Source organism: Syngnathus acus, chromosome 9, assembly GCF_901709675.1.
Source record: "Syngnathus acus chromosome 9, fSynAcu1.2, whole genome shotgun sequence".
In the NCBI taxonomy this organism is placed as follows: Eukaryota; Metazoa; Chordata; class Actinopteri; order Syngnathiformes; family Syngnathidae; genus Syngnathus; species Syngnathus acus.
The window spans coordinates 18,709,492-18,736,490 of record NC_051094.1 but is presented as its reverse complement, the minus strand read 5'-3'; the positions used below and the strand labels follow the sequence as shown (position 1 = coordinate 18,736,490).

Genomic DNA, 26,999 nt, shown 5'->3' with positions numbered 1-26,999 from the left:
GTTTCACCACCACGCATATTGTCATTTGTATAAAATCTACAACAGAAAAAAAATGTCAACATTGAGAGCAGCCACCACATTGTAAGCCTTCACTGTTGTCTTTTCTAATCTACAGTACATGTGTCAAACTAATAATACCTGTCCATGTTCTTGGAAACATGCAGGTCTTCAAATCAGCCCCTCCCAACACAAGACTGCTTTGCAATCTGTATACAAGGCATTATGAACAGTGTCTCAGAAGAGTGGAATTAAGAGTAGACAAAATTGAATTGAGGACTTTTTTTCTTGTAAATCAAGCAAAAAAGTTACTGAAAAGTCAGTAACTTTGACAGTACAGCAATTAAACCAAACGGAACCCTACAGGTTCCATTTGTAAGAGTGAAGGGGGGATCACAACATCCAAAATCTTGACTAACCAATTCCAAGCTTAATAATTCTTTCATTCTTGCATCCTGTTTGTCATTTATTTCCTTGAACATCAAGTCAAAGGTCTCCAGATCAATTATGGGCAACCGTCCACTCTCCGCGTCACATTATGAATGAGAGTTGAGGCTCTTCAGCCCATGGATTGCCAGAAGGGGCTCCATGATGACCTTCAGAAACTATGAGAATGTAGAGAAATTTAACCAAACTTGAGGTTTTCCATCAGGCATGGCAGGATAGCCTCCTGAAATATAAAGATGCGCTTATCTTAGCAAAAACTCGGTATTTTTCGCAAGTTATTAATCTCAATAAAAACAATCCTAAACACCTATTTGATACAGTGGCAAAGCTGACTCTACGCCAGCCGACCCCCGATAGTTCCTTCCACTCAGCTGACGAGTTCATGAAATTTTTTGCTCAAAAGATTGAATCCATTAGGGACGTGATCAAGAATACCATTCCAATCGCTCAGTCGAGACCGCCGTCTACCAGCGCTGATGATCATGCAATAACCCTCTCAAATTTTAAAAGCGTGTCCCTTGAAAGGCTTACACAATTGGTTAGTGCGGCTAAACAAACAACATGTTTACTCGACCCTCTTCCAGCCAAACTACTTAAAGAATTATTTCAAATTTTAGGACCGGCCGTCTTAAATATAATCAATCTGTCTGTCTCCTCTCGGATAGTGCCAACAGCCTTTAAAACCGCTATCATTAAACCGTTACTTAAGCGACCAAATCTTGACCCGGACTGTCTCAGTAATTATAGGCCAGTTTCAAACCTCCCATTCATAGCAAAACTTCTTGAAAAAGTAGTAGCGCAGCAGCTTATTGATTACATGGTCGCCAATAATCGATATGACTCTTTTCAGTCTGGTTTTAGAGCTAATCATTCCACTGAGACAGCACTTGCTAAAGTGACTAACGATCTCCTCATAGCTATGGATTCAAACACTTCATCTGTACTGTTACTACTCAATCTTAGTGCTGCCTTCGACACTGTAGACTTCGATATTTTATTAGGGCGTCTTAAAAGTTGTGTTGGTATTTCAGGGTCAGCACTAGGCTGGTTCCATTCCTATCTATCAGACAGGACGCATCGAGTGGTCCATGGCAATACGTCCTCGGAGCTCTATAATGTTACGTGTGGTGTCCCACAGGGATCGGTACTCGGACCAATTCTATTTAATATTTATATGATTCCGCTTGGGGACATAATACGTAAATATAATATTAGTTTTCAATGCTACGCAGATGACACCCAATTATATATGCCGTTATCGATGACAGATCCGCGGGATTGTTGCAATCTTGAGGTGTGCCTTGTGGAGATCAAGCAATGGATGTCTCTCAACTTCCTTCGTCTTAACCCAGATAAAACTGAGATGTTGATAATTGGTCCAACTCGTTATCAACACTTATTTAAGGAAACCACTATAACAGGGGTGTCCAAACTTTTTGCAAGGAAGGCCAGATTTGATAAAGTGAAGGGGCCCGGGGGCCAATAGTTTTTTCGGACATTTTTTAACTACAAAAATGTCATGCAAATACACACTGTTATAAAACAAATTTCATTGTCACAATTGTCTTTATTTTTCAAATGACAAAATAACCAAATATGAGTCACTCAGGCAGATGTGAACAACTCTAAAAACACAAATTCTGCCTTTCATTCATATCTGAAGAGTCAGATAACATTGAACAAACTGTATGAAATACCTTAAATTTACATGAGTTTAAAATTACTTTTGCCTCATGAACATTTTAAACGGGAGTTATAAGTAATGCAAAGTTGTCTGTTATTATTAAAACTTAAAACTAGTGAATTTTGCTCTTGTCATTTACATTATCTTTCAGAAAATAATAGTTTGTGTCAGGTCTAGAGGTCCATAACATCAACAGTCTTAACATGGCCACTTCGTAGCTTGCTTTAGTAATATTTATTTTTGACTCACAGTCCCGTGTGAAGAATCGCTGTTGTGATGCCAGTTCAGCTTGGAGCTGCTTCACTTTATCAGCGCAGTCACTCCCTGTTAGCTGGTCGTTTGTGTTCGCATGTTTAGTCTGATAGTGTCTCTTTAAGTTGAAATCCTTAAACAAGGCAACCGTCTCTTTACAAATTAGACAAACACAATTGCCTTGATTTTCAGTGATGTACAGTAATCCCTCGCTACATTACGGTTTGTTTATCGCAGTTTCACTACATCGCGGATTTTTTTCCCAAATTGAAAAAAAGAATTAAAAGTCAAAATAAAACTTCTAAATTGAGGAATTATGGCACAAAACTTGCCCACACGCCAGCAGAAGGCAAGGAGTGCCCACACAATTGCAGTGCGTACACTTGTACCTTCTTTTTTTTTTTTAAAGTTATTATAATAATAATAGTTCTAAAAACATATTTACAGTGTTGTACCTTGTTATAGAAAATTGTTATAATAATAAGAGTTCTAAGAACATATTTACAGTATGTACACTTCTACCTTGTTATAAAAAATTTTATAATAATAAAAGTTGTTCTAAAAACATATTTACAGTTTGTGTTAAGAATTCTCCATGTTATTTATGTTATTCAGCCATGCTTTGATTTGCGGTAGGGTGATTTATTTTGAAGGCCGTTTTCAGGCGATACCACTTCCTTTTTTACGTTCTTGTACATATGTCGGTTACAGTGGTACAGGAGTCATTGGCGATGTAAGTGTGTCTCCTAACAAGAGAAATGAATGATCACATGTGTCTAACCTTTAGGACAATGTAGTATTGCCCCAAATGTTCGTTTAATTTCCTTTAGAGGTCCGTTTGCGCGTGTTAGCACGATCGCGAATTAGCATCTTTCCGCTAACTCGTTAGCCTGCCCAGAACTTCTTCTTTGCTGCGGGCCAATAAAAACTGGACCGCGGGCCGCAGTTTGGACACCCCTGCACTATAACTATAAATAACCGTACTATCACTCAGAGCGATACTGTAACTAATCTCGGGGTAATATTTGACCAAACGCTCTCCTTTCGAAAGCACATTAAGAATATAACCAGAATTGCGTTTTTTCACCTTCGTAATATTGCAAAGATTCGTCCGATCCTCTCGACCGGTGATGCGGAAACTATTATACATGCGTTCGTCACATCGCGCCTGGACTACTGTAATGTATTATTCTCTGGTCTTCCCAAGTCCCGCATCAAAAGTCTACAGTTAGTACAAAATGCTGCTGCAAGGCTGCTCTCACGGGCAAGAAAATCTGATCACATTACCCCAATATTAGCCAACTTACATTGGCTCCCGGTCCATTTAAGATGTGACTTCAAGGTTCTTCTATTAACCTATAAATCACTGCATGGCTTAGCGCCTTCATATCTCGTCGACCTAGTTGTTCCTTATGTTCCGTCTCGTAACCTTCGTTCGCAAAACGCTACTCTTTTAGCGACACCGAGGGCCAAGAAAATGTCTGCAGGGTCTAGAGCATTTTCTATTCGGGCTCCAGAGCTTTGGAATGCCCTACCAATGGATATTAGAACTGCTACCTCAGTAGAAACATTTAAGACACGTTTAAAGACACATTTCTATGATATGGCCTTTAACTAACCTGTAGTGGCCGATTCGGCTGGAGTTTGTTTTCTCCCCCCCCTCTCCCCGGCCGGGGAGGTGGTGAGGTGGCCCCCAAGCTGACAGCGGCTATCTGGATTCTCGTGGGCCAATTCAGGATGGGGGAACTGCAGCTCAACCTCCTCGAAGACACTGCCAGGACAATTGAGGGCTCCTCCGGCAGCCCTTCGCTCTGACTTGGACATCCACTTTTTTTCATTGATTTTCATATTATGTATTATTGTGCCCTCTCTGCATCCATTTCAACCTGATGATCCTGAAAGGGGGATCCTTCCATCTGTGGTCCCTTCTCAAGGTTTTTCATTTTCCCCTGGCAGTTTTTTTTTTAGTTTTTCCTTGCCCTTTTGGGAGCTTAAGATCAGGGGATGCTTTGAGAATAATTGTCAATTTTTGTCTATGTGAAGCCCTTTGAGACTGCTTGTGATTTAGGGCTATACAAATAAACTTGACTTGACTAGAAATAGAAATAAAATACTCACTTAAATTACTGCAGCTATGACCTCTTTTTAAATGACTAATGCCTACCAAGAAAAACCCCTCTTACTTTTCCCTGTGATGGGCGTTTCACACTCACTTCTTAGCTGTTAAAGAATGAAGAAAGTGCTAGCTGCAAGATTCAGATGAACCATTTTCCAATGATAAACTTCGCCCTGTTTGAAAAAAAAAATTATGGCATTCTGTCTGTGCCTTTGCATGTGGTGCAATTTAATTTGGCTGTTGTACATATCCAGTTACGTTATTTTAAAATAGTACCGATAAAATTGCTTGTTCTACAAGTTGTTATCCAAATGTTGAAAATGTACAGGGTAAACCTCCTGGGTTTTATTTTGCACTTGACATTTGAAAGTCAAGGCAATGACATGTCATGAATGCAAGTTCCATTTTTAAGATTGCAATTACACTTTTTGCATATGCTCGATGGTAGCTAAGTATACATAAGTATATTCAAACCACCAATAACAGATCAATTTCCAAAGATAATGCAAGACAATTGTGATTACTTCTACAATTAAGAATTACTCAAAAATCAATCTGTACCTTGTGGAGTCCGTTCAGTTTTTAATACAGATGCTCCTCTTTTCTCCAGGCTTGGAGTCTGAAAAAGAGGTAAAGGGAAAAAGAACATGTCTGATTTGACAAATCACCCATTAACCGCTGTTAATCACATGACACAACACAATTTTAACTTTTGAAGTGATTTGCCTTGCAGTTCCAAGCCCTCTTGAGTGCAAAACAAAGTTACGTGCACATTTTAATGACATCAGAAGATAAAAACCAACCTTTTCACGTGCCACTCCTTGAGCTAAATCTGGAGTCACAAATCACTACATGGATAAAAAAGGGAAATTACATCTTTGCCATGCCATCAGAAAATCTCAAATTTGTGATCCATACCCTGCAAATGATAAAACAACATGCTCACTCCAACTAGTCGCAAAAATTGTTTATATGGGTCACTTCATACATTTCAAGCAACATAAAATGCCTTACATTAAAAACGTAACATGAATAAGTTTTAACCACGTTTAAAAAGTAGAGGATGTTAACTTTACCCAACCACCCCCCAACAAACATACAAACAAACCACTCGCAACAACATTCTTGAAACATACAGAGCATGCTCTGTTCAAAATTATTACATACCTAAATGCAGCCCTTCTTTGTCTTACAGAAAAGTAAGATGGATTGTTCTTTTTCTGGAGCAACGTCGACTCTCGCAACTCTCAGCACTTTTTCCTGGATTTTATTACCAGACGAACCGGAACCGGAAATAAAAGCGATTACTTTTAAGCCAAAACTTGAGTTTCTGCCCCCTAGTGGGGGAGGTAAAATATGTCCCCAACCGCCCTTCGTTCAAGTTGATATTTCATTTTACTCTGATCCACTTGATGAGCTATTTTTTGGGCGTACACTATCTAATGTATTTAATTCAATCCCCCACATGGTCAGACAATCTACAAGTAGACATATGGTTAAAATTAATAATAGTTGTTTAAAATTCTGTACATTATTTATACAATTTACAGCTGGTTCAGTTTTATATTTTGAAATATGATCATATTTGATGGATTTAATTTTGTCGTCTATTTTAGGTTATTCCATAGCCCTAATATCAGGTTACCGAAATAACCACACTTCACACGGATCAATGGTTATTTAAAACAGAGCATCACAACTTCTGTACAATATTAATATTGTATAAATTTATACAACTTCCCATTCCTTTTCAATCAGGTAGGCTCTGCCTATTTTATGCAGTGGATTTATTTCTGTTTGTATCTGTTGTTTGTACAGTCATAGTTTGAATGACTTTCACCTTGCTTGTGCTTTTGAGTGTATTTGTCTTCATTTGATTGGTTATGTGTAGTTTGCCTGTTTGAAACGAATGAGTTTAATTCAATTCAACTTTCAGAATGGTTCTGGGTTTAATATATTTGATGGATTCAATTTTGTCATCTATTTTAGGTCTATGTGTAGACCTAAAATAGATGTCTATTTTAGGTTATTCTGTAGACCTAAAATAGACGTCTAAATTAGATCTATGTGTCCACCTAATATAGACTTCTAAATTAGGTCTACACATAGACCTAATATAGACATTGATCAGGTTTCAGAAATAACCACACTTCACCGGGATCAATGGTTGTTTTAAACAAAGCAATGCAACCTCTGTTCATTATTTATACAACCTGCAGCTGGTTTATGGTTTAATATTTCATATATACAGTGCCTTGCGAAAGTATTCGGCCCCCTTGAACCTTTCAACATTTCGCGACATTTCAGGCTTCAAACATAAAGATATAAAAGTTTAATTTTTTGTCAAGAATCAACAACAAGTGGGACACAATCGTGAAGTGGAACAAAATTTATTGGATAATTTAAACTTTTTTAACAAATAAAAAACGGAAAAGTGGGGCGTGCAATATTATTCGGCCCCATTGCGCTAATACTTTGTAGCGCCACCTTTTGCTGCAATTACAGCTGCAAGTCGCTTGGGGTATGTCTCTATCAGTTTTGTAATTCGAGAGACTGGAATTCCTGCCCATTCTTCCTTGCAAAACAGCTCGAGCTCAGTGAGGTTGGATGGAGAGCGTTTGTGAACAGCAGTCTTCAGCTCTTTCCACAGATTCTCGATTGGATTCAGGTCTGGACTTTGACTTGGCCATTCTAACACCTGGATACGTCTATTTGTGAACCATTCCATTGTAGATTTGGCTTTATGTTTTGGATCATTGTCCTGTTGGAAGATAAATCTCCGTCCCAGTCTCAGGTCTTTTGCAGACTCCAACAGGTTTTCTTCCAGAATTCAAGATTCAAGAGGTTTTTTATTCGCCATGTTTGAGCGTGCCAAACAAGGAATTTGACTTCGGTAAAACACACCCTCTGTTCAACATTTAGGTGACTAACAACACTCAGGACATGTGAAAAATGGCAAAAACAGTGTAGACAAATTCAAAAAAGGTGTGAAGAGCAGGATGTTATTGCACAGTAATGACTCTGAGACTCTAAGAGTGGTGTGAGTTCATCAGAGCAACAGCCTGGGGGAAGAAGCTGTCTCTGTGTCTGCTGGTTTTGGCGTACCGAGCTCTATAACGCCGTCCGGTGGGGAGTAGTTCAAACAGACTGCAACCTGGGTGAGAAGGGTCTGTAGAGATGTTCGTTGCACGTTTCCTGGTCCTGGACAGGTACAAGTCTTGGATAGATGGGAGGTTGATTCCAATGATCTTTTCTGCATTCCTGATTGTCCGTTGCAGTCTGTGCTTGTCTTGTTTGGAGGCTGATCCAAACCAGACAGTGATGGAGGTGCAGAGGACAGACTGGATGATGGCAGTGTAGAAGGTCTTCAGAAGCTCTCGCGGCAGGTTGAACTTCTTGAGCTGTCTCAGGAAGTACAGCCTCTGCTGGGCCTTCTTCCGGACAGAGTCTATGTGGCCGGTCCATTTCAGGTCCCGAGAGATTGTGGTTCCCAGGAACTTGAAGGTGTCTGTGGAAAGAATAGTATTACTGCGGATAGTGAGGGGTAAAAGTGGTGAAGGGTCTCGCCTGAAGTCCACTGTCATCTCCACGGTCTTGAGCGGGGTCAGCTCCATGTGGTTTTGGCTGCACCAGTGGACCAGCCGCTCCACCTCTTGTCTGTACGCAGTCTCATCACCGTCCTGGATCAGTCCGATGAGAGTGGTGTCGTCTGCATACTTCAGGAGCTTCACAGGAGAGTCACCTGAGGAGAAATCATTGGTGTAGAGAGAGAAGAGCAGTGGGGAGAGGACGCACCCCTGAGGGGCTCCAGTATTGGTGGTCCTCTATTTGGCTCCATCCATCTTCCCATCAATTTTAGCCATCTTCCCTGTCCCTGCTGAAGAAAAGCAGGCCCAAACCATGATGCTGCCACCACCATGTTTGACAGTGGGAATGGTGTGTTCAGGGTGATGAGCTGTGTTGCTTTTACGCCAAACATATCGTTTTGCATTGTGGCCAAAAAGTTCGATTTTGGTTTCATCTGACCAGAGCACCTTCTTACACATGTTTGGTGTGTCTCCCAGGTGGCTTGTGGCAAACTTTAAATGATACTTTTTATGGATATCTTTGAGAAATGGCTTTCTTCTTGCCACTCTTCCATAAAGGCCAGATTTGTGCAGTGCACGACTGATTGTTGTCCTATGGACAGACTCTCCCACCTCAGCTGTAGTTATCTGCAGTTCATCCAGAGTGATCATGGGCCTCTTGGCTGCATCTCTGATCAGTCTTCTCCTTGTTTGAGATGAAAGTTTGGAGGAACGGCCGGGTCTTGGTAGATTTGCAGTGGTCTGATACTCCTTCCATTTCAATATAATTGCTTGCACAGTGCTCCTTGAGATGTTTAAAGCTAGGGAAATCTTTCTGTATCCAAATCCGGCTTTAAACTTCTCCACAACAGTATCTGGGACCTGCCTGGTGTGTTCCTTTGTCTTCATGGTTCTCTCTGCACTTTAAACAGAACCCTGAGACTATCAAAGAGCAGGTGCATTTATACGGAGACTTGATTACACACAGGTGCATTCTATTTATCATCATCAGTCATTTAGGACAACATTGGATCATTCAAAGATCCTCACTGAACTTCTGGAGTGAGTTTGCTGCACTGAAAGTAAAGGGGTCGGATAATATTGCACGCCCCACTTTTCAGTTTTTAATTTGTTAAAAAAGTTTAAATTATCCAATAAATTTCGTTCCACTTCACGATTGTGTCCCACTTGTTGTTGATTCTTGACAAAAAATTAAAATTTTATATCTTTATGTTTGAAGCCTGAAATGTGGCGAAATGTTGAAAGGTTCAAGGGGGCCGAATACTTTCGCAAGGCACTGTGTATATATATATATATAATATATATATATATATATATATATATATATATATATATATATATATATATAATTCAAGACTATTTAACAGTCCGTCAGTGGTATGTGGGGTGAAATTTGAGAAATATTACAAAATAAATTCTAAATAAGATCCTCTCTACCTTTAATGATAGTTTGCTATGTGAACTGTTGCACTACCAAAGGCGCCTCCCTAATTCTTTAATGCCCAAGAAACAAAACAAATGTTAAACACTAATAGTAACATTAGTATACTGAGTCATATCATTTTATGAAAAATATATTTAATATAAAGGAACAATTGGGGCACCCCATGCAACATTATATATGAATAACAAATAATGAAAATGGAAATACAAAACTTTTAGTTTTTCTGCATAACGTGCTTATTTGAATTTCCCTCTGTCTGTTCAAGCTACTACCGTAATTTTCCGACTATAAGTCGCTCGGAGTACAAGTCGCATCAGCCATAAAATGCCCAAAAAGTGAAAAAAAACATATATAAGTCGCTCCGGAGTATAAGTCGCATTTTGGGGGGCAATTTATTCGACAAAATCCAACACCAAGAACAGTCATGAACGAGCAACAACAGGCTAAACGATAGGTATGCTAACGTGACATAAACACAAACGAAGAGCTGCGAACCGCCCTGACGTAACATTCAGTTATTTAAAAAAAAACTATTACATAAATAACATGTTTATAAAACCATCTGTGTCACTCTGATTCATTAAATCCATCGATCGTACTTTGTCAACAATGTGTGCGCGCCGCTGACGGCGCTTGCACTTCAAAATATTCCAATATCGATCAAATTCCTCGTCCTTTGTCAACAACGCCGCGCGTGAGCCCTGACGTCTGCCTCGTCGTTATTCCACAGATCTAGTATATAACTATATTGTAGCCTTAACAAAGTACCAGGAAAGACGTGGGTTTGGTAAACGGCTCTTTATTTAACAAAACAAACTTCCAGGCGTGTGGCGGCGTGGACTTCCAGCCACGGAAGTGGAAGAGAGCTCCCTAGAGTAGGACCGGGCGTGCGTAAAAGCCATGTCCGAGCCCCATCCACCGTCCCTGGACAGCCACCCGGCCGAGCGCCGGCCCCCGACTTCAATCAACGGAGGTGAAAGAGAGCTCCTTAGAGTAGGACCGGGCGTGGGTAAAAGCCATAATAGTTTTTCAAACCTTCTGTGTCAGTCCAAATCCTTAAATCCTTCAAACTCTTCGTCCGCCGTATCACTTAGAAACAAAGCCGCTAATGATGCCGGTAGTACGTGGGGCCCTTCGTCATCCCGTGATCAATCTTTGTCCTTTATGTAAACAACCGCCGCGCCACGCTGCGTCGCTCTGCTGACGTCACTTGAAATTCAAATTACAGTAATCCCATGCTACATCACGGTTTGTTTATCGCGGTTTCACTTTTTTTTTGGGGGGAAAATATTTGAAAAAAAACATATAAGTCGCTCCTTATTATAAGTCTCCCCCCCCACCCAAACTATGAAAAAAAACCGTGACTTATAGTCCGAAAATTACGGTATTTATGTAGCTGAAGCAGTTATCGCCAACCAACCACTACCATTGGAACAAACTCAACCCAATTATGTTACACATTTCCAAACAATACACTGGTAAGTAGAACTGAACTATATTGCTTGATAGCCTTATGGCAGGCAGCAAGGTGGCAACAGGGTGAAAGAAATACGTACGTATGTCCTATTAGGATTGTGGTGATAGATCATATGGCAGAGGCTTCAGTTTTATTCAACAAATGCTGCTTCAATTCACAACTCATTTCCAATGAATGTGCAAAACAAGGCAGTGCTGCAACAGTACAAAACACTGCAGGTTTGGTCTAAAACACTCTGATGTGTTGGCTTCTAACCTCCATACTTTGCGGCGAGTGCAGCCTCTCTTCAGGTGACTAGAATAACACACTTGGCTTTGAAACACTTTGACAAGCACAACACCTGAGAGATTTGACCTTCCTTGTTTCGAAAGGAGGGGTTTGTGTGCCAAGGGTCACCAGCACAAACACTGGAAACCAAAACAAGCTTGACTAGAAAATCGTTGAAAAGGCTCTTACCTGATACACATATCACAGAATGATGATGGCCATTGCATTGTTAGTGTCTTTTTATCTGTGACTCAATGGGTTCTCACAATGAAAAGGAACTAACATCTGTTATTCACACATCTTAATATGTCATAACAATGTCATTTGGTCAATTTGCATTTTTTTGCACATTATTTATTTGGTTTGGAATGTTTAAAGTGTGCTATATGGCATCGTAAAACAGCTACATTAAAATGAGTGTTGGTTTCTTGTGGGGAATTGCAATTCCTTTCAAAGAAAATTAGAGTGAAGGAATCAAGACAAATTGAATTTAGCAAGTCATCCTCTCTGACTAACAAATGAAACTATAACAGACAGTTAGTTGTGAGGCTATTTTGGGCAAAATGAAGACGTGTTGTCAAAAAAAGTTGAAGGATGGGCATCAATGACAGCAGGACTGCAACTAAAGACTTTTGACAGGGCTTTTAGAAAAAGAGTACTTTACATTGTATTCCACACTGTCAGCAATGATGCTCAATGGAAGACCTCATTTGATGATTGTAGGGATGAGGCCAAGGCTCTTGACGAGCCACTTTTCTCGAGCTCTTGAGTTGGATGCAAGCCTCTGCTCTCAGATGATGAATGGGCTCCTTAACTAGCAAATCTGTCATGAGGCATTCGCAGCCATGACAACTAGAGTCACAAAGGTTGGAGGTAGAAGAGAAAGACGGCTGAGAGCTCTACAGAGCAGTCATCTTTTTTCATGAGTGTATCTGAAATGCATCTATTTTTCTCAACAAACCCTTTTACTAAATTTACTAAATGTAGTGCAACCCGGATCTATTCAAGCTCAGTGAATTGTTTCATTTTTAGTTTTCTTGCATGAGGATTTCTGGAATTTTGACATCATTTTTTGTTATTCATGTCACAATAAAGTTTCATAATCACCAGTTGCATGAAGGGACATTTTGCAGAATGGCTTTATTTCTTTGATCCAGAAAGAAAATTGAAAAGAAGACTGTTGTATTCGCCTCTTTGTGGATTGAAGAAAATAAGACAGAAAACAAGGCCTGTATTTTTCTCTTGGTTATGGGTCTGCTCCTTGTGACTGCAGGGTGGTGGGAGGTGGTTGCCTGTTTGTCAAAGGCCCACTAGCCTTGTCCATTTTGACATTCACATGGGAGCAGTAATGATCCTAAAAGCTGCAATTAAGCTGACTGTCACGTTCCAGGGAAGCGTCTGGTGCTGCACCTATTATTCTCAGTGGGAATACTCCCTAAAGAACAGCATTTTCTCTCCACCCTAATCTTTCTCTGTCAACGAGTGTAACTTTTATTTTAATTTCAAAACACATTTCCAGGTGCCGATACAATATTTTACAAAAGATTAAAAACAGGAATCATTAATTTTCTTAGAGCACAATCAACAATTGTCACAATTATAATTGATTAAAGGAAATTCAATTACTTAAAAAAATGTATTTCGAAAGTAGATTAAATATTTATGACAGTACTGTATTTTTCGGACTAAAAGTCGCTCCGGAATATAGGTCGCATTAGCCATAAAATGCACAATAACGTGAAAAAAAACATATAAGTCGCTCCGGAGTATAAGTCGCATTTTGGGGGAAATTTATTCGACAAAATCCAACACCAAGAACAGACATGAACGAGCAACAACAGGCTAAACGATAGGTATGCTCAAGTCAAGTCAAGTTTATTTGTATAGCCCTAAATCACAAGCAGTCTCAAAGGGCTTCACATAGACAGAAATTGACAATTATTCTCAAAGCACCCCCTGATCTTAAGCTCCCAAAAGGGCAAGGAAAAACTCAAAAACCCCTGCCAGGGGAAAATGAGAAACCTTGAAAAGGGACCACAGATGGAAGGATCCCCCTTTCAGGATCACCAGGTTGAAATGGATGCAGAGAGGGCACAAATAATACATAATATGAAAATCAATGAAAAAAAAAGTGGATGTACAAGTCAGAGCGAAGGGCTGCCGGAGGAGTCCTCTATTATCCTGGCAGTGTCTTCGAGGAGGTTGAGCTGCAGTTCCCCCATCCTGAATTGGCCCACGAGAATCCAGATAGCCGCTGTCAGCTTGGGTGCCACCTAACCACCTCCCCGGCCGGGGAGGGGGGGGGAGAGAAAACAAACTCCGGCCGAATCGGCCACTACAGGTCAAGGCCATGTCATAGAAATGTGTCTTTAAACGTGTCTTAAATGTTTCTACTGAGGTAGCAGTCCTAATATCCATTGGTAGGGCATTCCAAAGCTCTGGAGCCCGAATAGAAAATGCTCTAGACCCTGCAGACATTTTCTTGGCCCTCGGTGTCGCTAAAAGGGTAGCGTTTTGCGAACGAAGGTTACGAGACGGAACATAAGGAACAACTAGGTCGACGAGATATGAAGGCGCTAAGCCATGCAGTGATTTATAGGTTAATAGAAGAACCTTGAAGTCACATCTTAAATGGACCGGGAGACAATGTAAGTTGGCTAATATTGGGGTAATGTGATCAAATTTTCTTGTCCGTGAGAGCAGCCTTGCAGCAGCATTTTGTACTAACTGTAGACTTTTGATGCGGGACTTAGGAAGACCAGAGAATAGTATATTACAGTAGTCCAGGCGCGACGTGACGAACGCATGTATAATAGTTTCCGCATCACCGGTCGAGAGGATCGGACGAATCTTTGCAATATTACGAAGGTGAAAAAACGCAATTCAGGTTATATTCTTAATGTGCTTTTGAAAGGAGAGAGTTTGGTCAAATATTACCCCGAGATTAGTTACAGTATCGCTCTGAGTGATAGTACGGTTATCTATAGTTATAGCAGTTTCCTTGAATAAGTGTTGAAAACGAGTTGGACCAATTATCAACATCTCAGTTTTATCTGGGTTAAAACGAAGGAAGTTGAGAGACATCCATTGCTTGATCTCCGCAAGGCACGCCTCAAGATTGCAACAATCCTGCGGATCTGTCATCGATAACGGCATATATAATTGGGTGACATAAACAGAAACGAAGAGCTGAGAGCGGGCGATCGTCCTTTATGTCAACAATGGGTGCGCACCGCTGACGGCGCTTGCACTTCAAAATATTCCACAGGCCCATATAACGATATATAAATTATATATCAAATAACTATTATATAAGCAATATTATCAAACCATCTGTGTCACTCCAAATCATTAAATCCATCGATTAAATTCCGCGTCCTTTGTCAACGCCGCGCGTGCGCCCTGACGTCAGCCTCGTCGCTATTCCACAGATCTAGTATATAACTATATTGTAGCGTTAACAAAATACAAGGACCCAAGCACCGGCGTCGACTTCCAGGCATGTGGCGGCGTGGGCTCCCATCCCCGGAGGTGGCACTTCCAGCCACAGAGGTGGAAGAGAGCTCCATAGAATAGGACCGGGCGTAAAAGCCATGTCCGAGCCCCATCCACCGTCCCCGGACAGCCACCTGGCCGAGCACCGGCCCCCGACTTCCATCCACGGAGGTGAAAGAGAGCTCCGTAGAGTAGGACCGGGCGTGCGTAAAAGCCATGTCCGAGCCCCATCCACCGTCCCCGGGCAGCCACCCAGCCGAGCGCCGGCCCCCGACTTCCATCCACGGAGGTGAAAGAGAGCTCCGTAGAGTAGGACCGGGCGTGCGTAAAAGCCATAATAGTTTTTCAAACCTTCTGTGTCACTCCAAATCCTTAAATCCTTCAAACTCTTCGTCCTCCGTGTCACTTACAAACAAAGCCGCTAATGATGCCGGTAGTACGTGGGGCCCTTCGTCATCTTCGTCATCCCGTGATCGAATCTTTGTCCTTTATGTAAACAACCGCTGCCTTGCGCTGCGCTGCTGACGTCACTTGAAATTCAAATTACAGTAATCCCTTGCTACATCGCGGTTCGTTTATCGCGGTTTCACTTCTTTATTTTTTTTTATTTTTGAAAATGTATGAAAAAATTCACATATAAGTCGCTCCTCAGTATAAGTCGCCCCCCCATCCAAACTATGAAAAAAAACGCGACTTATAGTCCGAAAAATACGGTATATATTATCAACACTATATTAAAAGGTTGCATGTATATCTATTCTCATTTGTGGCATCTTGCACATATCTTTTTATCTACGTAAAAATATTGTTAAACCTTCTCGTCAGCTATATAATTTATCAATACATCACATTATCACTAGTGTACTAATGTATTTGAACTCATGCATTGCATTATGTTCATTATTCATTATGGTAAATGGTCTGTACTTGGCGGCGTGCATACGCAGCGACCTCTCTCTGTCTCGCCTGAATGGTGTTTTGTTCGTTTAATGAGTGTTTGTCCGACAGTTTTATGTGTTCGTCTCGTCGTACTAAGTCGTGCTACAAGTACAGCAGGCAGGTTCTGCTCGACATTGGCGAAAGCGAGTTTTGTGGCGTTCTGGACTTTGAAGCGGAGACATTAAAGGAGCTCGGACTGCTCCGTCCTGAAACGTCGCCGGACTCGCCTGCTATTCCTCCCCCAGATGGAAAGCGTCGGAAACGGTGTGCGAGGAGGCAGAAGAGGGGCAAGCGCGGAGGCGTCCGGGCCAGGCTGGCGGCCAACCCAGCTCGCCCGGCCGTGCCTTCCATTCTTCTGGCGAATATTCGATCGCTGGACAACAAAATGGATTACATTCGCCTGCTGAGCTCTACGAACCGGACAGTGCGTAACTGCTGTGTGCTCGTGTTCACTGAGACTTGGTTGACTGTCAACATTCCGGACTCTGCTGTGCATCTGAAGCGGCTAGCGTGCTATCGGGCGGACCGGGCCATTGTAAAAGGGGGAAAATCGCGAGGAGGTGGAATATGCGTCTACATCCGTGACGAATGGTGCCGGGACTCTGTAGTGGTATGCAAGCACTGCTCGCCACTGGCGGAGTTTGTGATCATTAAGTGCCGTCCTTTTTACCTGCCAAGGGAATTTACTGCGATTCTGCTAGTCGCGGTATACATCCCGCCTTCCAACATCGAAGGCGACAGGATACCAGGCTGTCAGTGAACAACAGACGGCGCACCCTGACGGTTTCACCATCTTCGCTGGGGATTTTAATCATGCTAACCTGAAGTCTGTTTTTCCGAGGCTTCACCAGCATGTTAATTTTCCAACACGTGGTGACAGCTTCCTGGACCTGGTCTACTCTACACATAAAGGAGCTTTCAAAGCCGCCCCCCTCCCCCATCTTGGACTTTCTGACCATCTCACTGTTATGCTTTTGCCCGCATACAGACAAATGGTGAAAGCATCCAGGCCGGTTTGCAAGCGGGTAAGGGTGTGGCCTGAGGGTGCCTCTGATGCGCTTCGAGACTGCTTTGGCACTACTGACTGGGAAGTGTTTAAGCAGGCGGCCACTTGCAACGATCGGACGGACATAGAGGAATATATTGACTCTGTTTCCTCTTACATCACAAAGTGCATTGATGATGTGACCCACTCGAAATTCATCGTCACTCGGGCTAACTGGAAGCCATGGCTGACAGGGGCTGTCCTCAGGATGCTGAGGGCCAGGGACAAAGCCTTCAGAGCGGGGGATGAGGCTGGCTTGAGGACAGTGAGGGCTGACCTGTCCCGGGGCATCAAGGAAGCGAAAAGGGCGTTCTCTTGCAAGATTACCGCCCACTTCAGGGACAGCAGGGACGCACGGAGCCTTTGGCAGGGCATTCAGACCATCACGGACTACAAGCCCGCGCCGCGGAGCTGTGAGGGCGACATCCGTCTGCTCAACGATCTTAACCGCTTCTTTGCTTGCTTCGACGCTCGGAACAGCACTTGCCCGCTGAAGACCCCTCCCCCTCCACACGAGCAGCCCCTGTGCCTCTCTGCCGATAGCGTGAGGAGGGCGCTTGCCGCTATCAACACCCGTAAGGCGGCGGGCCCTGACAACATCCCAGGTCGAGCGCTGAAGGACTGCGCTGGGGAGCTGAGGGGGGGCTTCACGGACATCTTTAACATTTCCCTGCAGCAGGCCATTGTCCCTTCGTGTTTCAAGGCACCATCTGTCACGAGCGGATGGAAATGGAGCAGGGCGACCAAGTGCAGCTTGGACCAGGGTTTATTGGAGGAACTCAAAATACATACTCGGCAAACTGACATAACTCTCTAACCAAAACCAACCACAGGACTGACCAAAAAAGACGTGGAACAAAGAGACAGGGTGACATTACCAAAGACAGGAACCAAAATAACCTCATGACAGTAACAAACAATGCTCTGACAGGGAATGATACACAGACAGGACTTAATACTGTTCTTGCTGTCTGCTGTATGTACACTGGCTCGGTTTTGCCCCTCTTATTTATTGGTCTATTATTTATTCATCGCTCATTTTATTTTATTTATTATTTATTGTTTATGGTTTGTGCCTTCTTGTTTTTGTTTTGTGTCGCCTACTTGTATGTCTCGTCACCGTGGGATGGAGGAAACGGAATTTCGGTTTCTTTGTGTGTCTTGACATATGAAGGGATTGACAATAAAGCTGACTTTGACTTTGAATATACAAGACAGGTAACAAGAGGCAGGTGAGAATGATCGCACTGATCATGGGCACACAGGAGGGGAGGGGCGAGCACACAGACACGGACAAAACCATGACAACATGGACGTGACCGGGGACGAGTCGTGACACCATCTTACCTGTGCCGAAGAAACCTGCTCCGTCCTGCTTCATTGACTACCGCCCCGTGGCACTGACGCCCATCATCATGAAGTGCTTTGAGCGGCTTGTCATGGAGCACATCAGATCCATTCTCCCCCTCACCATAGACCCCTTCCAGTTTGCGTACCGAGCCAAACGGTCCTCTGAGGATGCCATCTGCTCTGCCCTCCAGTCGGCCCTCACCCACTTGGAGAGAAGGGACTCGTATGTGAGATTGCTGTTTGTGGACTTCAGTTCTGCCTTCAACACCATTGTGCCACAACGACTCATCTGCAAACTCGACAAGCTGGGCCTCAGTACCTACCTCTGCAACTGGCTACTGGACTTCCTCTGTCAGAGGCCTCAGGTGGTACGTGTTGGCGACAGAATCTCCGCCAGCATCACGCTGAGTACGGGGGCCCCCCAAGGCTGCGTGCTCAGTCCGCTGCTCTTCACCCTGCTGACGCATGACTGCACTGCAACCTACAGCACCAACCGCATAGTGAAATTTGCTGACGACACGACTCTGTTGGGTCTCATTACCAAGGGCGATGAGACTCAATTCAGGTTGGAGGTTGACCTTCTGACCACGTGGTGCAGGGACAACAACCTCCTGCTGAACGTCAACAAGACCAAGGAGATTGTTGTTGACTTCCGGAAGGGTCACACCCGACACCTGCCGCTGACCATCGACGGTGCTGTGGTGGAGAGAGTGAGCAGCACCAGGTTCCTGGGGGTGCACATCAGTGAGGATCTCTCCTGGTCCACCAACACCGCATCACTGGCGAAGAAAGCTCAGCGCCGCCTGTACTTCCTGCGGAAACTCAGGCGAGCAAGTGCTCCTCCGGCGGTCATGACTACATTCTACCGTGGCACCATTGAGAGCGTCCTCTCCAGTTGTATCGCTGTTTGGGGTGGTAGCTGCACTGAATACAACATGAAGGCCCTGCAGCGCATAGTAAACACGGCTGGTAAGATTATTGGTGCTTCACTCCCCTCCCTGAAGGACATTTACACCTCCCATCTCACCCGCAAGGCGACCACGATTGTGAGTGATGTGAGTCACCCCGCTCACTCTTTGTTTGATCTTCTGCCCTCTGGGAAGAGGTACAGGAGCCTGCGCTCCCGCACCACCAGACTCACCAACAGCTTAATACGCCAGGCTGTTAGGATCCTGAACTCTCTCCCCCCTTCTGCGTAGCGTCCTGTACTTTTGCGCTATATTCTGACTGTCTGCTGTATGCACACTTGCTCCATTTTTGCTCCTCTTATTTATTATGTTATTTGTTTATTTGTTATTTATTCATCACTCTTATTTATTCATTGTTTGTGCCTTCTTGTTTTTATTTTTTTGTGTTGTTTACTTGTATGTACAGTGCCTTGCGAAGGTATTCGGCCCCCTTGAACCTTTCAACATTTCGCGACATTTCAGGCTGCAAACATAAAGATATAAAAGTTTAATTTTTTGTCAAGAATCAACAACAAGTGGGACACAATCGTGAAGTGGAACAAAATTTATTGGATAATTGAAACTTTTTTAACAAATAAAAAGCTGAAAAGTGGGGCGGAACGTAATTTCGATTTCTTTGTGTGTCTTGGCATGTGAAGAAATTGACAATAAAGCAGACTTTGACTTTGTATTGCACTTTTCTACATTTAAATGAATGAATGAATTTATTTGTTTCAAACACGTAAACAATAAATCAAAGTGAAAGTCATGTAAATTATGACTTTGCATGAGACTTGGTACAAACAATATACAGCACAAGAGGAGGAGAGGTGCAAGTTTACACATCTGAAAAGGAGTGGTACTCAAAGCACTTAACATTGGTTCCTCATTCACCTACTGATGACAAATCATGTATTATTGAGAATTTTTTAAAATTTAAGAATTTACTATTATATACCACCTTACAATAGAGATGTATGTGTGATGTATACAAAATGTGACAAATCAGATAGGACAGCCATTGACTTTATTGAGGAATGAGGATGAGGGAAGGGGAATTGGAATGCTGGAGCTCAGGCTGGAATCGAGCAGTGATTGGCTCGCGGCATGGAAGTTGGCTGGAACCAACGGCTTCGTGGAGGAACGCTGGATGGATGGATGGATGGATGGATATTCATACGCAAATCCATCAAAGTTCTTATCTCATCACAAATGACCTCTCGTCATTGTCTTGTCATTGTCACGTTGCTCTTTGGAAATAATCCCGGCTTTCCAGAAAGTTTGAATTGTGCCTCATTAGCATCTCTCTTTGTCGATGCCATTTTAGAGGGTCCTAATGCTGTTTGCTTTGCACAAAGTATTTATTTATCAATTCCAGCAAAGGTACATATTTTATGTTTTACCTACAGGAGCGGGCCTGATTTACAACGGCCCGAAGCATTGAGTCATAAAATCAATAATAAGTGGCCCGCTGGCACTGTTGCGGGGACCTGCGCGCCACAGAGCGAGCCATAAAAATGAAACTCGTCTGAACGGGAACGCGCACATAAGCCAGCGCTCGTGATCGGTTGCGAGGGTGTCTCCGCTGTCCCTTCCCAGTTCACGCGCACACAAGTGTTCATTTTCAAGATAATCAGTGACACAGACACTTCCCCATTCAAATGTCCGCACACCAAGGACTAAGGCGACGCTAAAATCAAAGACGCTGCAAGTGACACTGCACAGGGAAAGGGTTAAAAAAAAAAAAAACACTGACTACTGGTGAGAGCTGTCAACGTCATACAAACTCTACACCAGGGGTGGGCAATTAATTTTTACAAGGGGCCACATGAAAAACCTGAGTTGTGTCAGAGGGCCACACCTACGATAACTTAAACCTGCTCAATTTTCTTCCATTGTAAAATGCACTAAATTATTTATTTTAAATAGCTGGTACTGGTAATTAGAAGAATACAATTATTCTGTTTATATTTATATTAAGCTATGTGAAATTGTGGTGTATAGGTCAAATAAAAAAAACAATCATTAATCAGTACAATTTATTCTTAACTTCTTTAACTTTTCCTCAAATGACAAAGCCGCTGCATCTCTGGGTGTGAAGTTTGATAAAAAGCCCTTGTTGGGCTTGCAGTTTTGCTAGCAATGCATCAGCCTCTGATGCGCGCTGTTTATCAGACAGATGTATTTTTTCTCATGCTTGGTCGTGTAGTGGCGACTCAAATTATATTCTTTAAACACAGCGACCTGTGTACCACAAATCAGGCACACGGCTTTACCTTTCATTTCTGTAAAGAAATACTTGGCAGTCCATGTCTTGTTGAAAACACGGCGCTCCTTGTCAACTTTTCTTTTCTGAGGGTCAGCACACATTTCTCGGGCAGCATTACTTCGCACTGTTCACCTTCACGCACAGCTCACATACACGTACGCTACATGGAAGTGCGACGCCTTTCAAAATAAAAGCAAAACAGTTGTATTGCACGCTCGACACAGATTTTTTTTATTTTTATTTTTTAAATTAAGTTGTAATCAAATATAATTTACGATTGGCCTCATGCGGGCCGGACAGGGACGCACAAAGGGCCGGATGTGGCCCACGGGCCGTATTTTATCCAGGTCTGCTCTCCACACTACTACGCGTCCGCGCCGCCCATTCACAATGATCGCAAACAACAAAAAGACTATGGATTATTATTTTGCGATTATGAAGTAATTTGTTGCGTATGAAGTTGAAATAAAAAAGATAAAATGGAGAATGATTTAATTTGGATTAAAGATCTGACATGATACAACCTGGCCTGTCTACTGCAGTCGAAACACCAATATCATCCTTCTCATTAATACAATACCAATAATGAAACAACTGTCAGGAACGGGGTGGAGGAATGGAGCGAGGACGACCAAATGCAGCTTGGACCAGGGTTTATTGCAGAAACCAAAGGACAAACCCGGCAAACTGACGTGACTAAGCAAAACCAAAAGGACAGACCGCCAAAGCGTGAAACAAAAGACAGGAACAAAACAAACCGCGTGACAGTGAGACATGCATGGTCCGCACATCTCGTGCAATGCTCCGACAGAGAGTGACACGCAAACAGAACTTAAATAAGACACAGGTAACGAGAGGCAGGTGCGTGTGATTACACAAATCATGGGCACACAGGAGGGGAGGGGCGAGCACACAGACAGAAACCACGGACATGAGCACACAGGAGGGGCGAGTCATGACAACAACTTAATACATCTAATAAAAAATCATTCAAATTTCATAAAATTTTCATTTGTATTTAATGTATTATTATTTTAATCTTTAATGTTTCTGGTAGTGCAATTGACAATAGATTCTCATTTGCAATATCAACCTACCTATCTGCAGACAGCAAAGGATATAGTTACATATTTACAAGTTCATTTACAATGATAATGGTTCGAGGAATGTCGGTGTGAATGTACAATTTCATCTAACCAAATCTGGCCCGCTTTGCAAAAAGTTTGGACACCCCTGACGTACAGTTCTCTGATTGGTTTACTGCCCCGATCTATGTAGTATATATTACGTACAACTTAATGTCCTCTGATTGCTTCATCGGGTGTATATATTACATCTACATATTATGTCCCTGTACGGCAGCCACACAACATTTACAGATTTTGGAATTCAGTCCACATAAAAGTTGCACCTTTTTCAAAGGGCGCACCTTTGGTTTTTGAGAAAATGAATGGCTTTGAAGTGCGCAGTATGGTGCAGAAAATATGGTATGTCAGATTTGCAAACTGGAGTAAAATGCTTGACTCCTGACTCCTGTCTTTGGACAGCCTGCCTGGTTGTTTTTTCAATATGATTACCGTATTTTCCAGACTACAAGTCGCAGTTTATTTCATAGTTTGGCTGGTGGTGCGACTTAGGAGCAACTTATATGTGAAATTATTAATACATTATTACTTGATCATTAACACATTGTTTACTTACTAGTACAGTTGATCACATCACGTTATTTCCACTTTAAACCGGATGAGGACGCACTAGGCCTGTGGAATAATTGGAACCGCAACTGACAATGAGTCTGAATCCATTCAGTGACTTCCGGAGTCAGGCATTGTTCATAACACAGAGGACAAAGATTGACACAGATGACGAAGATCTCGTTGAATTTAATGATTTGGAGTGACACGGATAGTTTTTTTTTTTAAGTGACACAGAGAAAGGAGATTTCGATGGATTTAATGATTTGGAGTGACACGGAGGGTCCGATAAAATTGTTTTTATTTATGTTATAGTTATTTGATAGATAGATTATATATAGTTCTATAGGCCTGTGGAATAATTTGAACTGCAACTCACAAATAGTCCGATGTCAGCGGCGGATGCAGAAGCGGCGTTTTCTTACACAAAGGACGAAGATTTCGATGGATTTAATGATTTGGAGTGACACGGATGGTTTGATAAACGTGTTATTTATGTTATAGTTATTTGAATAACTGTTAATGTTACGTCAGGCACGTTCTCAGCTCCTCGTTTGAGTTTATGTAACGTTAGCATACCGTATCGTTTAGCCTGTTGTTGCCTGTTCATGTCTGTCCTTGGTGTTGGATTTTGTCAAATTAAGTTCTCCCAAAAATGCGACTTTGTCACGGAGGGAATGGAGCAGGGCGACCAACTGCAGCTTGGACCAGGGTTTATTGAGGGAAAAGGGAGTTGGAAGGGAGGATGAGGGGAACAAACCAACAGAACCGGCAAACTAACATAACTTAACGGAGGCAGAGTGACAGGGGTAACCGACAGATGGACAGACCAACTTGCAGAAAAACTAACCGAACAGAAAGACGAGACAAAACAACGGGAAACAAGAACAATCCGACAGGGAGTGACAGGCAGACAGGACTTAAATACAAGACATGCAACGAGAGGCATGTGAGGTGACTGATCATGGGCACACAGGAGGGGAGGGGCGAGCACACAGACACGCGAACAGAAACTATGACAAAATGTACACACAATGTAATGACCGGGGACGAGTCGTGACAGTCTTGTACTCTGGTGTGACTTACGCATGTTTTTTTCTTCTTTATTATGCAACTCATGGCTGGTGCAACTTGTACTCCGGAGCGACTTATAGTCCAGAAAATACGGTATTTGAGCTAAACAAATATCCTGACCTATTGATTAATTTCCAATCGAAGACTGTTAACTAAAGGTAAATTAAACATACAGGATGGTCTGCATAACGAGGAAGCATGGTTAAAAAAGCGGGGGTAGGTAGGATAGGAAATGTTATTTATTTGTCTTCTTCCGAACTACTTATCATTGCAGATTTGGCCATGGAATTATTTATTTATTTATTTATTTATTTATTTATTTATTTATTTATTTATTCCCTCTTCTACCGTTTATTTATGTATTTATTTATTTATTCATTTATTTATTTGGAAGCTTGTATTTTTAATTACCCTTGCAAACAAGGAAAAATAGGCAAAGCCTTTTCAATTAGCTGAGTGAATGTGAAAAGCTGAATGGAACTGGAGCCAGCCTCACTATTCTGCCAATTAAAATTGGTTTTATTTTCTGCTGTGAGGGGAAAAAAAATACCTGAATTGCTCTGACCACGGTCAATCATGTTAAAAGCTATTGGTGCTTAATTTGATTTAACAATATAAAATGCAAATTAGGTGAAGTGGAAGCCAGGAACAGAAGGCTGATTTGATCCATCAAGTTAAATTGGAACAGATAGAGGCTTAGCAATGTAAGGAATGTTTTAGCATACTGGTTTGATTAGTGCTCCAAAAATGTAATCTTCAGGTCTAATTGCTGACAAATTGCTATAGATCAGAAACACCCATTACATACAGAATTTGAATACAGCAAAACACCTGAGTCTGAGTTCTACCAACACATATATGGGGTTTTTGTAATAAGTGAAAAGCCTAATTAAATAAATGGAACATGGCACAACAGACCCTTACAATAGTGAATGAGATAATGCCTGTAATTGGGCTCACACTGGTCTGGATATATGCTTCTGTACAGCACTTAGGCATGACTGGTCTGGAGTAAATATAATAACTATGTGAAGAGAATACTCATGGGACTTGGCCTCCTTATGCTAACAAGCAAGGCATTTATTTTAGGATTGGATTTTACACACACCATTATGCAAATAGAAGAAAAACAAGTATGCACGGCACAATACATATTTGTGCAATAGAAACACATTTGTAGCTTCAGCTATAAATCTGCTTACAGCCATTTTTCTGCTGCACGGAATAAAAGTGTCTATCCATAGACTACAATGATCTGTTATTATTTTAGACGGTTCTTTTAGTCAGACAAGGAAAGTCTATACCTACTTTAAATGTTTCGGCTACTCCCTGTAGCCTTCCTCAGAGGCATCACAAGATGGGCCCATCTTGTGTGTCATTATCTGATGAGGTAAATAAAATAATACCTTTTTTCCAACTCTGACATATCTAACAACCAGAGGTGGACACTTTACCAAATTTTGTCTGTCCGTCCTCTGTCCTTCAATGACGACCAGGGCACCCTTCCCTCCCAGTCCTCGTAATTGTACCTTCACCCTTCAGTCCTTGTCATTTTAAAAGGGCTTCCGTCATCAGTCATCTGTCGTCAGTCTGTATTAAAAAAACAAAAAGTCATAACCGAAAAGATGAGAAATCTAATTTGATTAAAATAGTGGCATACATATACTATGTGACAGTATGTACTCCAAACAGTGGCTGCCAAAGAACTTTACAAAGCCTCACTTATGTTATACTTATGTTAGCTTGTGTTATACGTTTCAGCTTGCCACCTAACCATACTCGGGGGACGCAGGGGAGTTGTTTCTACAAGGCTGTAGTCGCATACGGGGTCGTGGTTGTCACACGTCATCAGCAGGTTTAGTCCAGTGGCCCAACATCACACACACCACAAGAAGGCAGGGGTTACACTGCAGTCCTAGTTTATGTGGCACTCTTTTGCGTCTTCCACCTGACTTAATATTCTCTTGTTCTTTCTTATCCACTCCTAGTAGACAACCACAAACACTGTCGCTCGGACCTTCCTCGTTCAGACCATCTCTCTGCATACACAGGTCACACACACACACGCACACACACACACGCACGCACACACACACACACACACACATACACACACACACACACACACACACAAACATACACTCATCAGTCACACAAAGGCAGTCATAATAGCTGCAATAACACCAAAATGTTTTAAGTTTAAAATTACTTGCTTTAATCAATACCCCACTCTTCATTGCAGCCAAGGATATCATCAAATCCAAGTCTGTTATTTTGGTCTCATAGAAAATATATTGGCCATAAAATATTGTGGCCATCAGCGACATCCTAAAGATAAGAAGACATTCTCTCTGGAAAAAAACGGCTTTAAGTTTTTGCTATTCATTATGGTATGAGAGAGAGAGAGGCTTACGGCAGAGGTTTTGTAATTCATATTAATAAACATTTAGCATTAGCTGGCCAGTTCACTATTCACATCCACTCAATTTACTTCTTCCGTGATAACATTTATATACGATCAGAACATAGCTTTTTTTTCCCTTCTACTTTACTTACAGGACTGTCTCAGAAAATTAGAATATTGTGATAAAGTTCTTTATTTTCTGTAATGCAATTAAAAAAACAAAAATGTCATACATTCTGGATTCATTACAAATCAACTGAAATATTGCAAGCCTTTTATTATTTTAATTTTGGTGATTATGGCATACAGCTTAAGGAAACTCAAATATCCTATCTCAAAATATTAGAATATCATGAAAAAGTATACTAGTAGGGTATTCAACTAATCATTTGAATCGTCTAATTAACTCGAAACACCAGCAAGGGATTCCTGAGCCTTGAAAAACACTCAGCTTGGTTCAGTAAACTAAATCACAAGCACGGGGAAGACTGCTGATCTGACTGCTGTCCAG

General features: G+C 42.0%; 1 long non-coding RNA gene across 1 annotated transcript; it reads right to left on the bottom strand.

The window, feature by feature from the left end:
* Nucleotides 1-441: 441 nt before the first annotated feature.
* LOC119127570 lies at nucleotides 442-5,743 on the bottom strand. The gene is made up of 5 exons (XR_005098855.1): nucleotides 5,664-5,743; nucleotides 5,300-5,344; nucleotides 5,058-5,115; nucleotides 4,564-4,600; nucleotides 442-602 (listed from the first exon to the last, which is right to left on the bottom strand). It is a non-coding gene; the product is annotated as an uncharacterized LOC119127570 (long non-coding RNA).
* Between the last annotated feature and the right edge of the window lie 21,256 nt (nucleotides 5,744-26,999).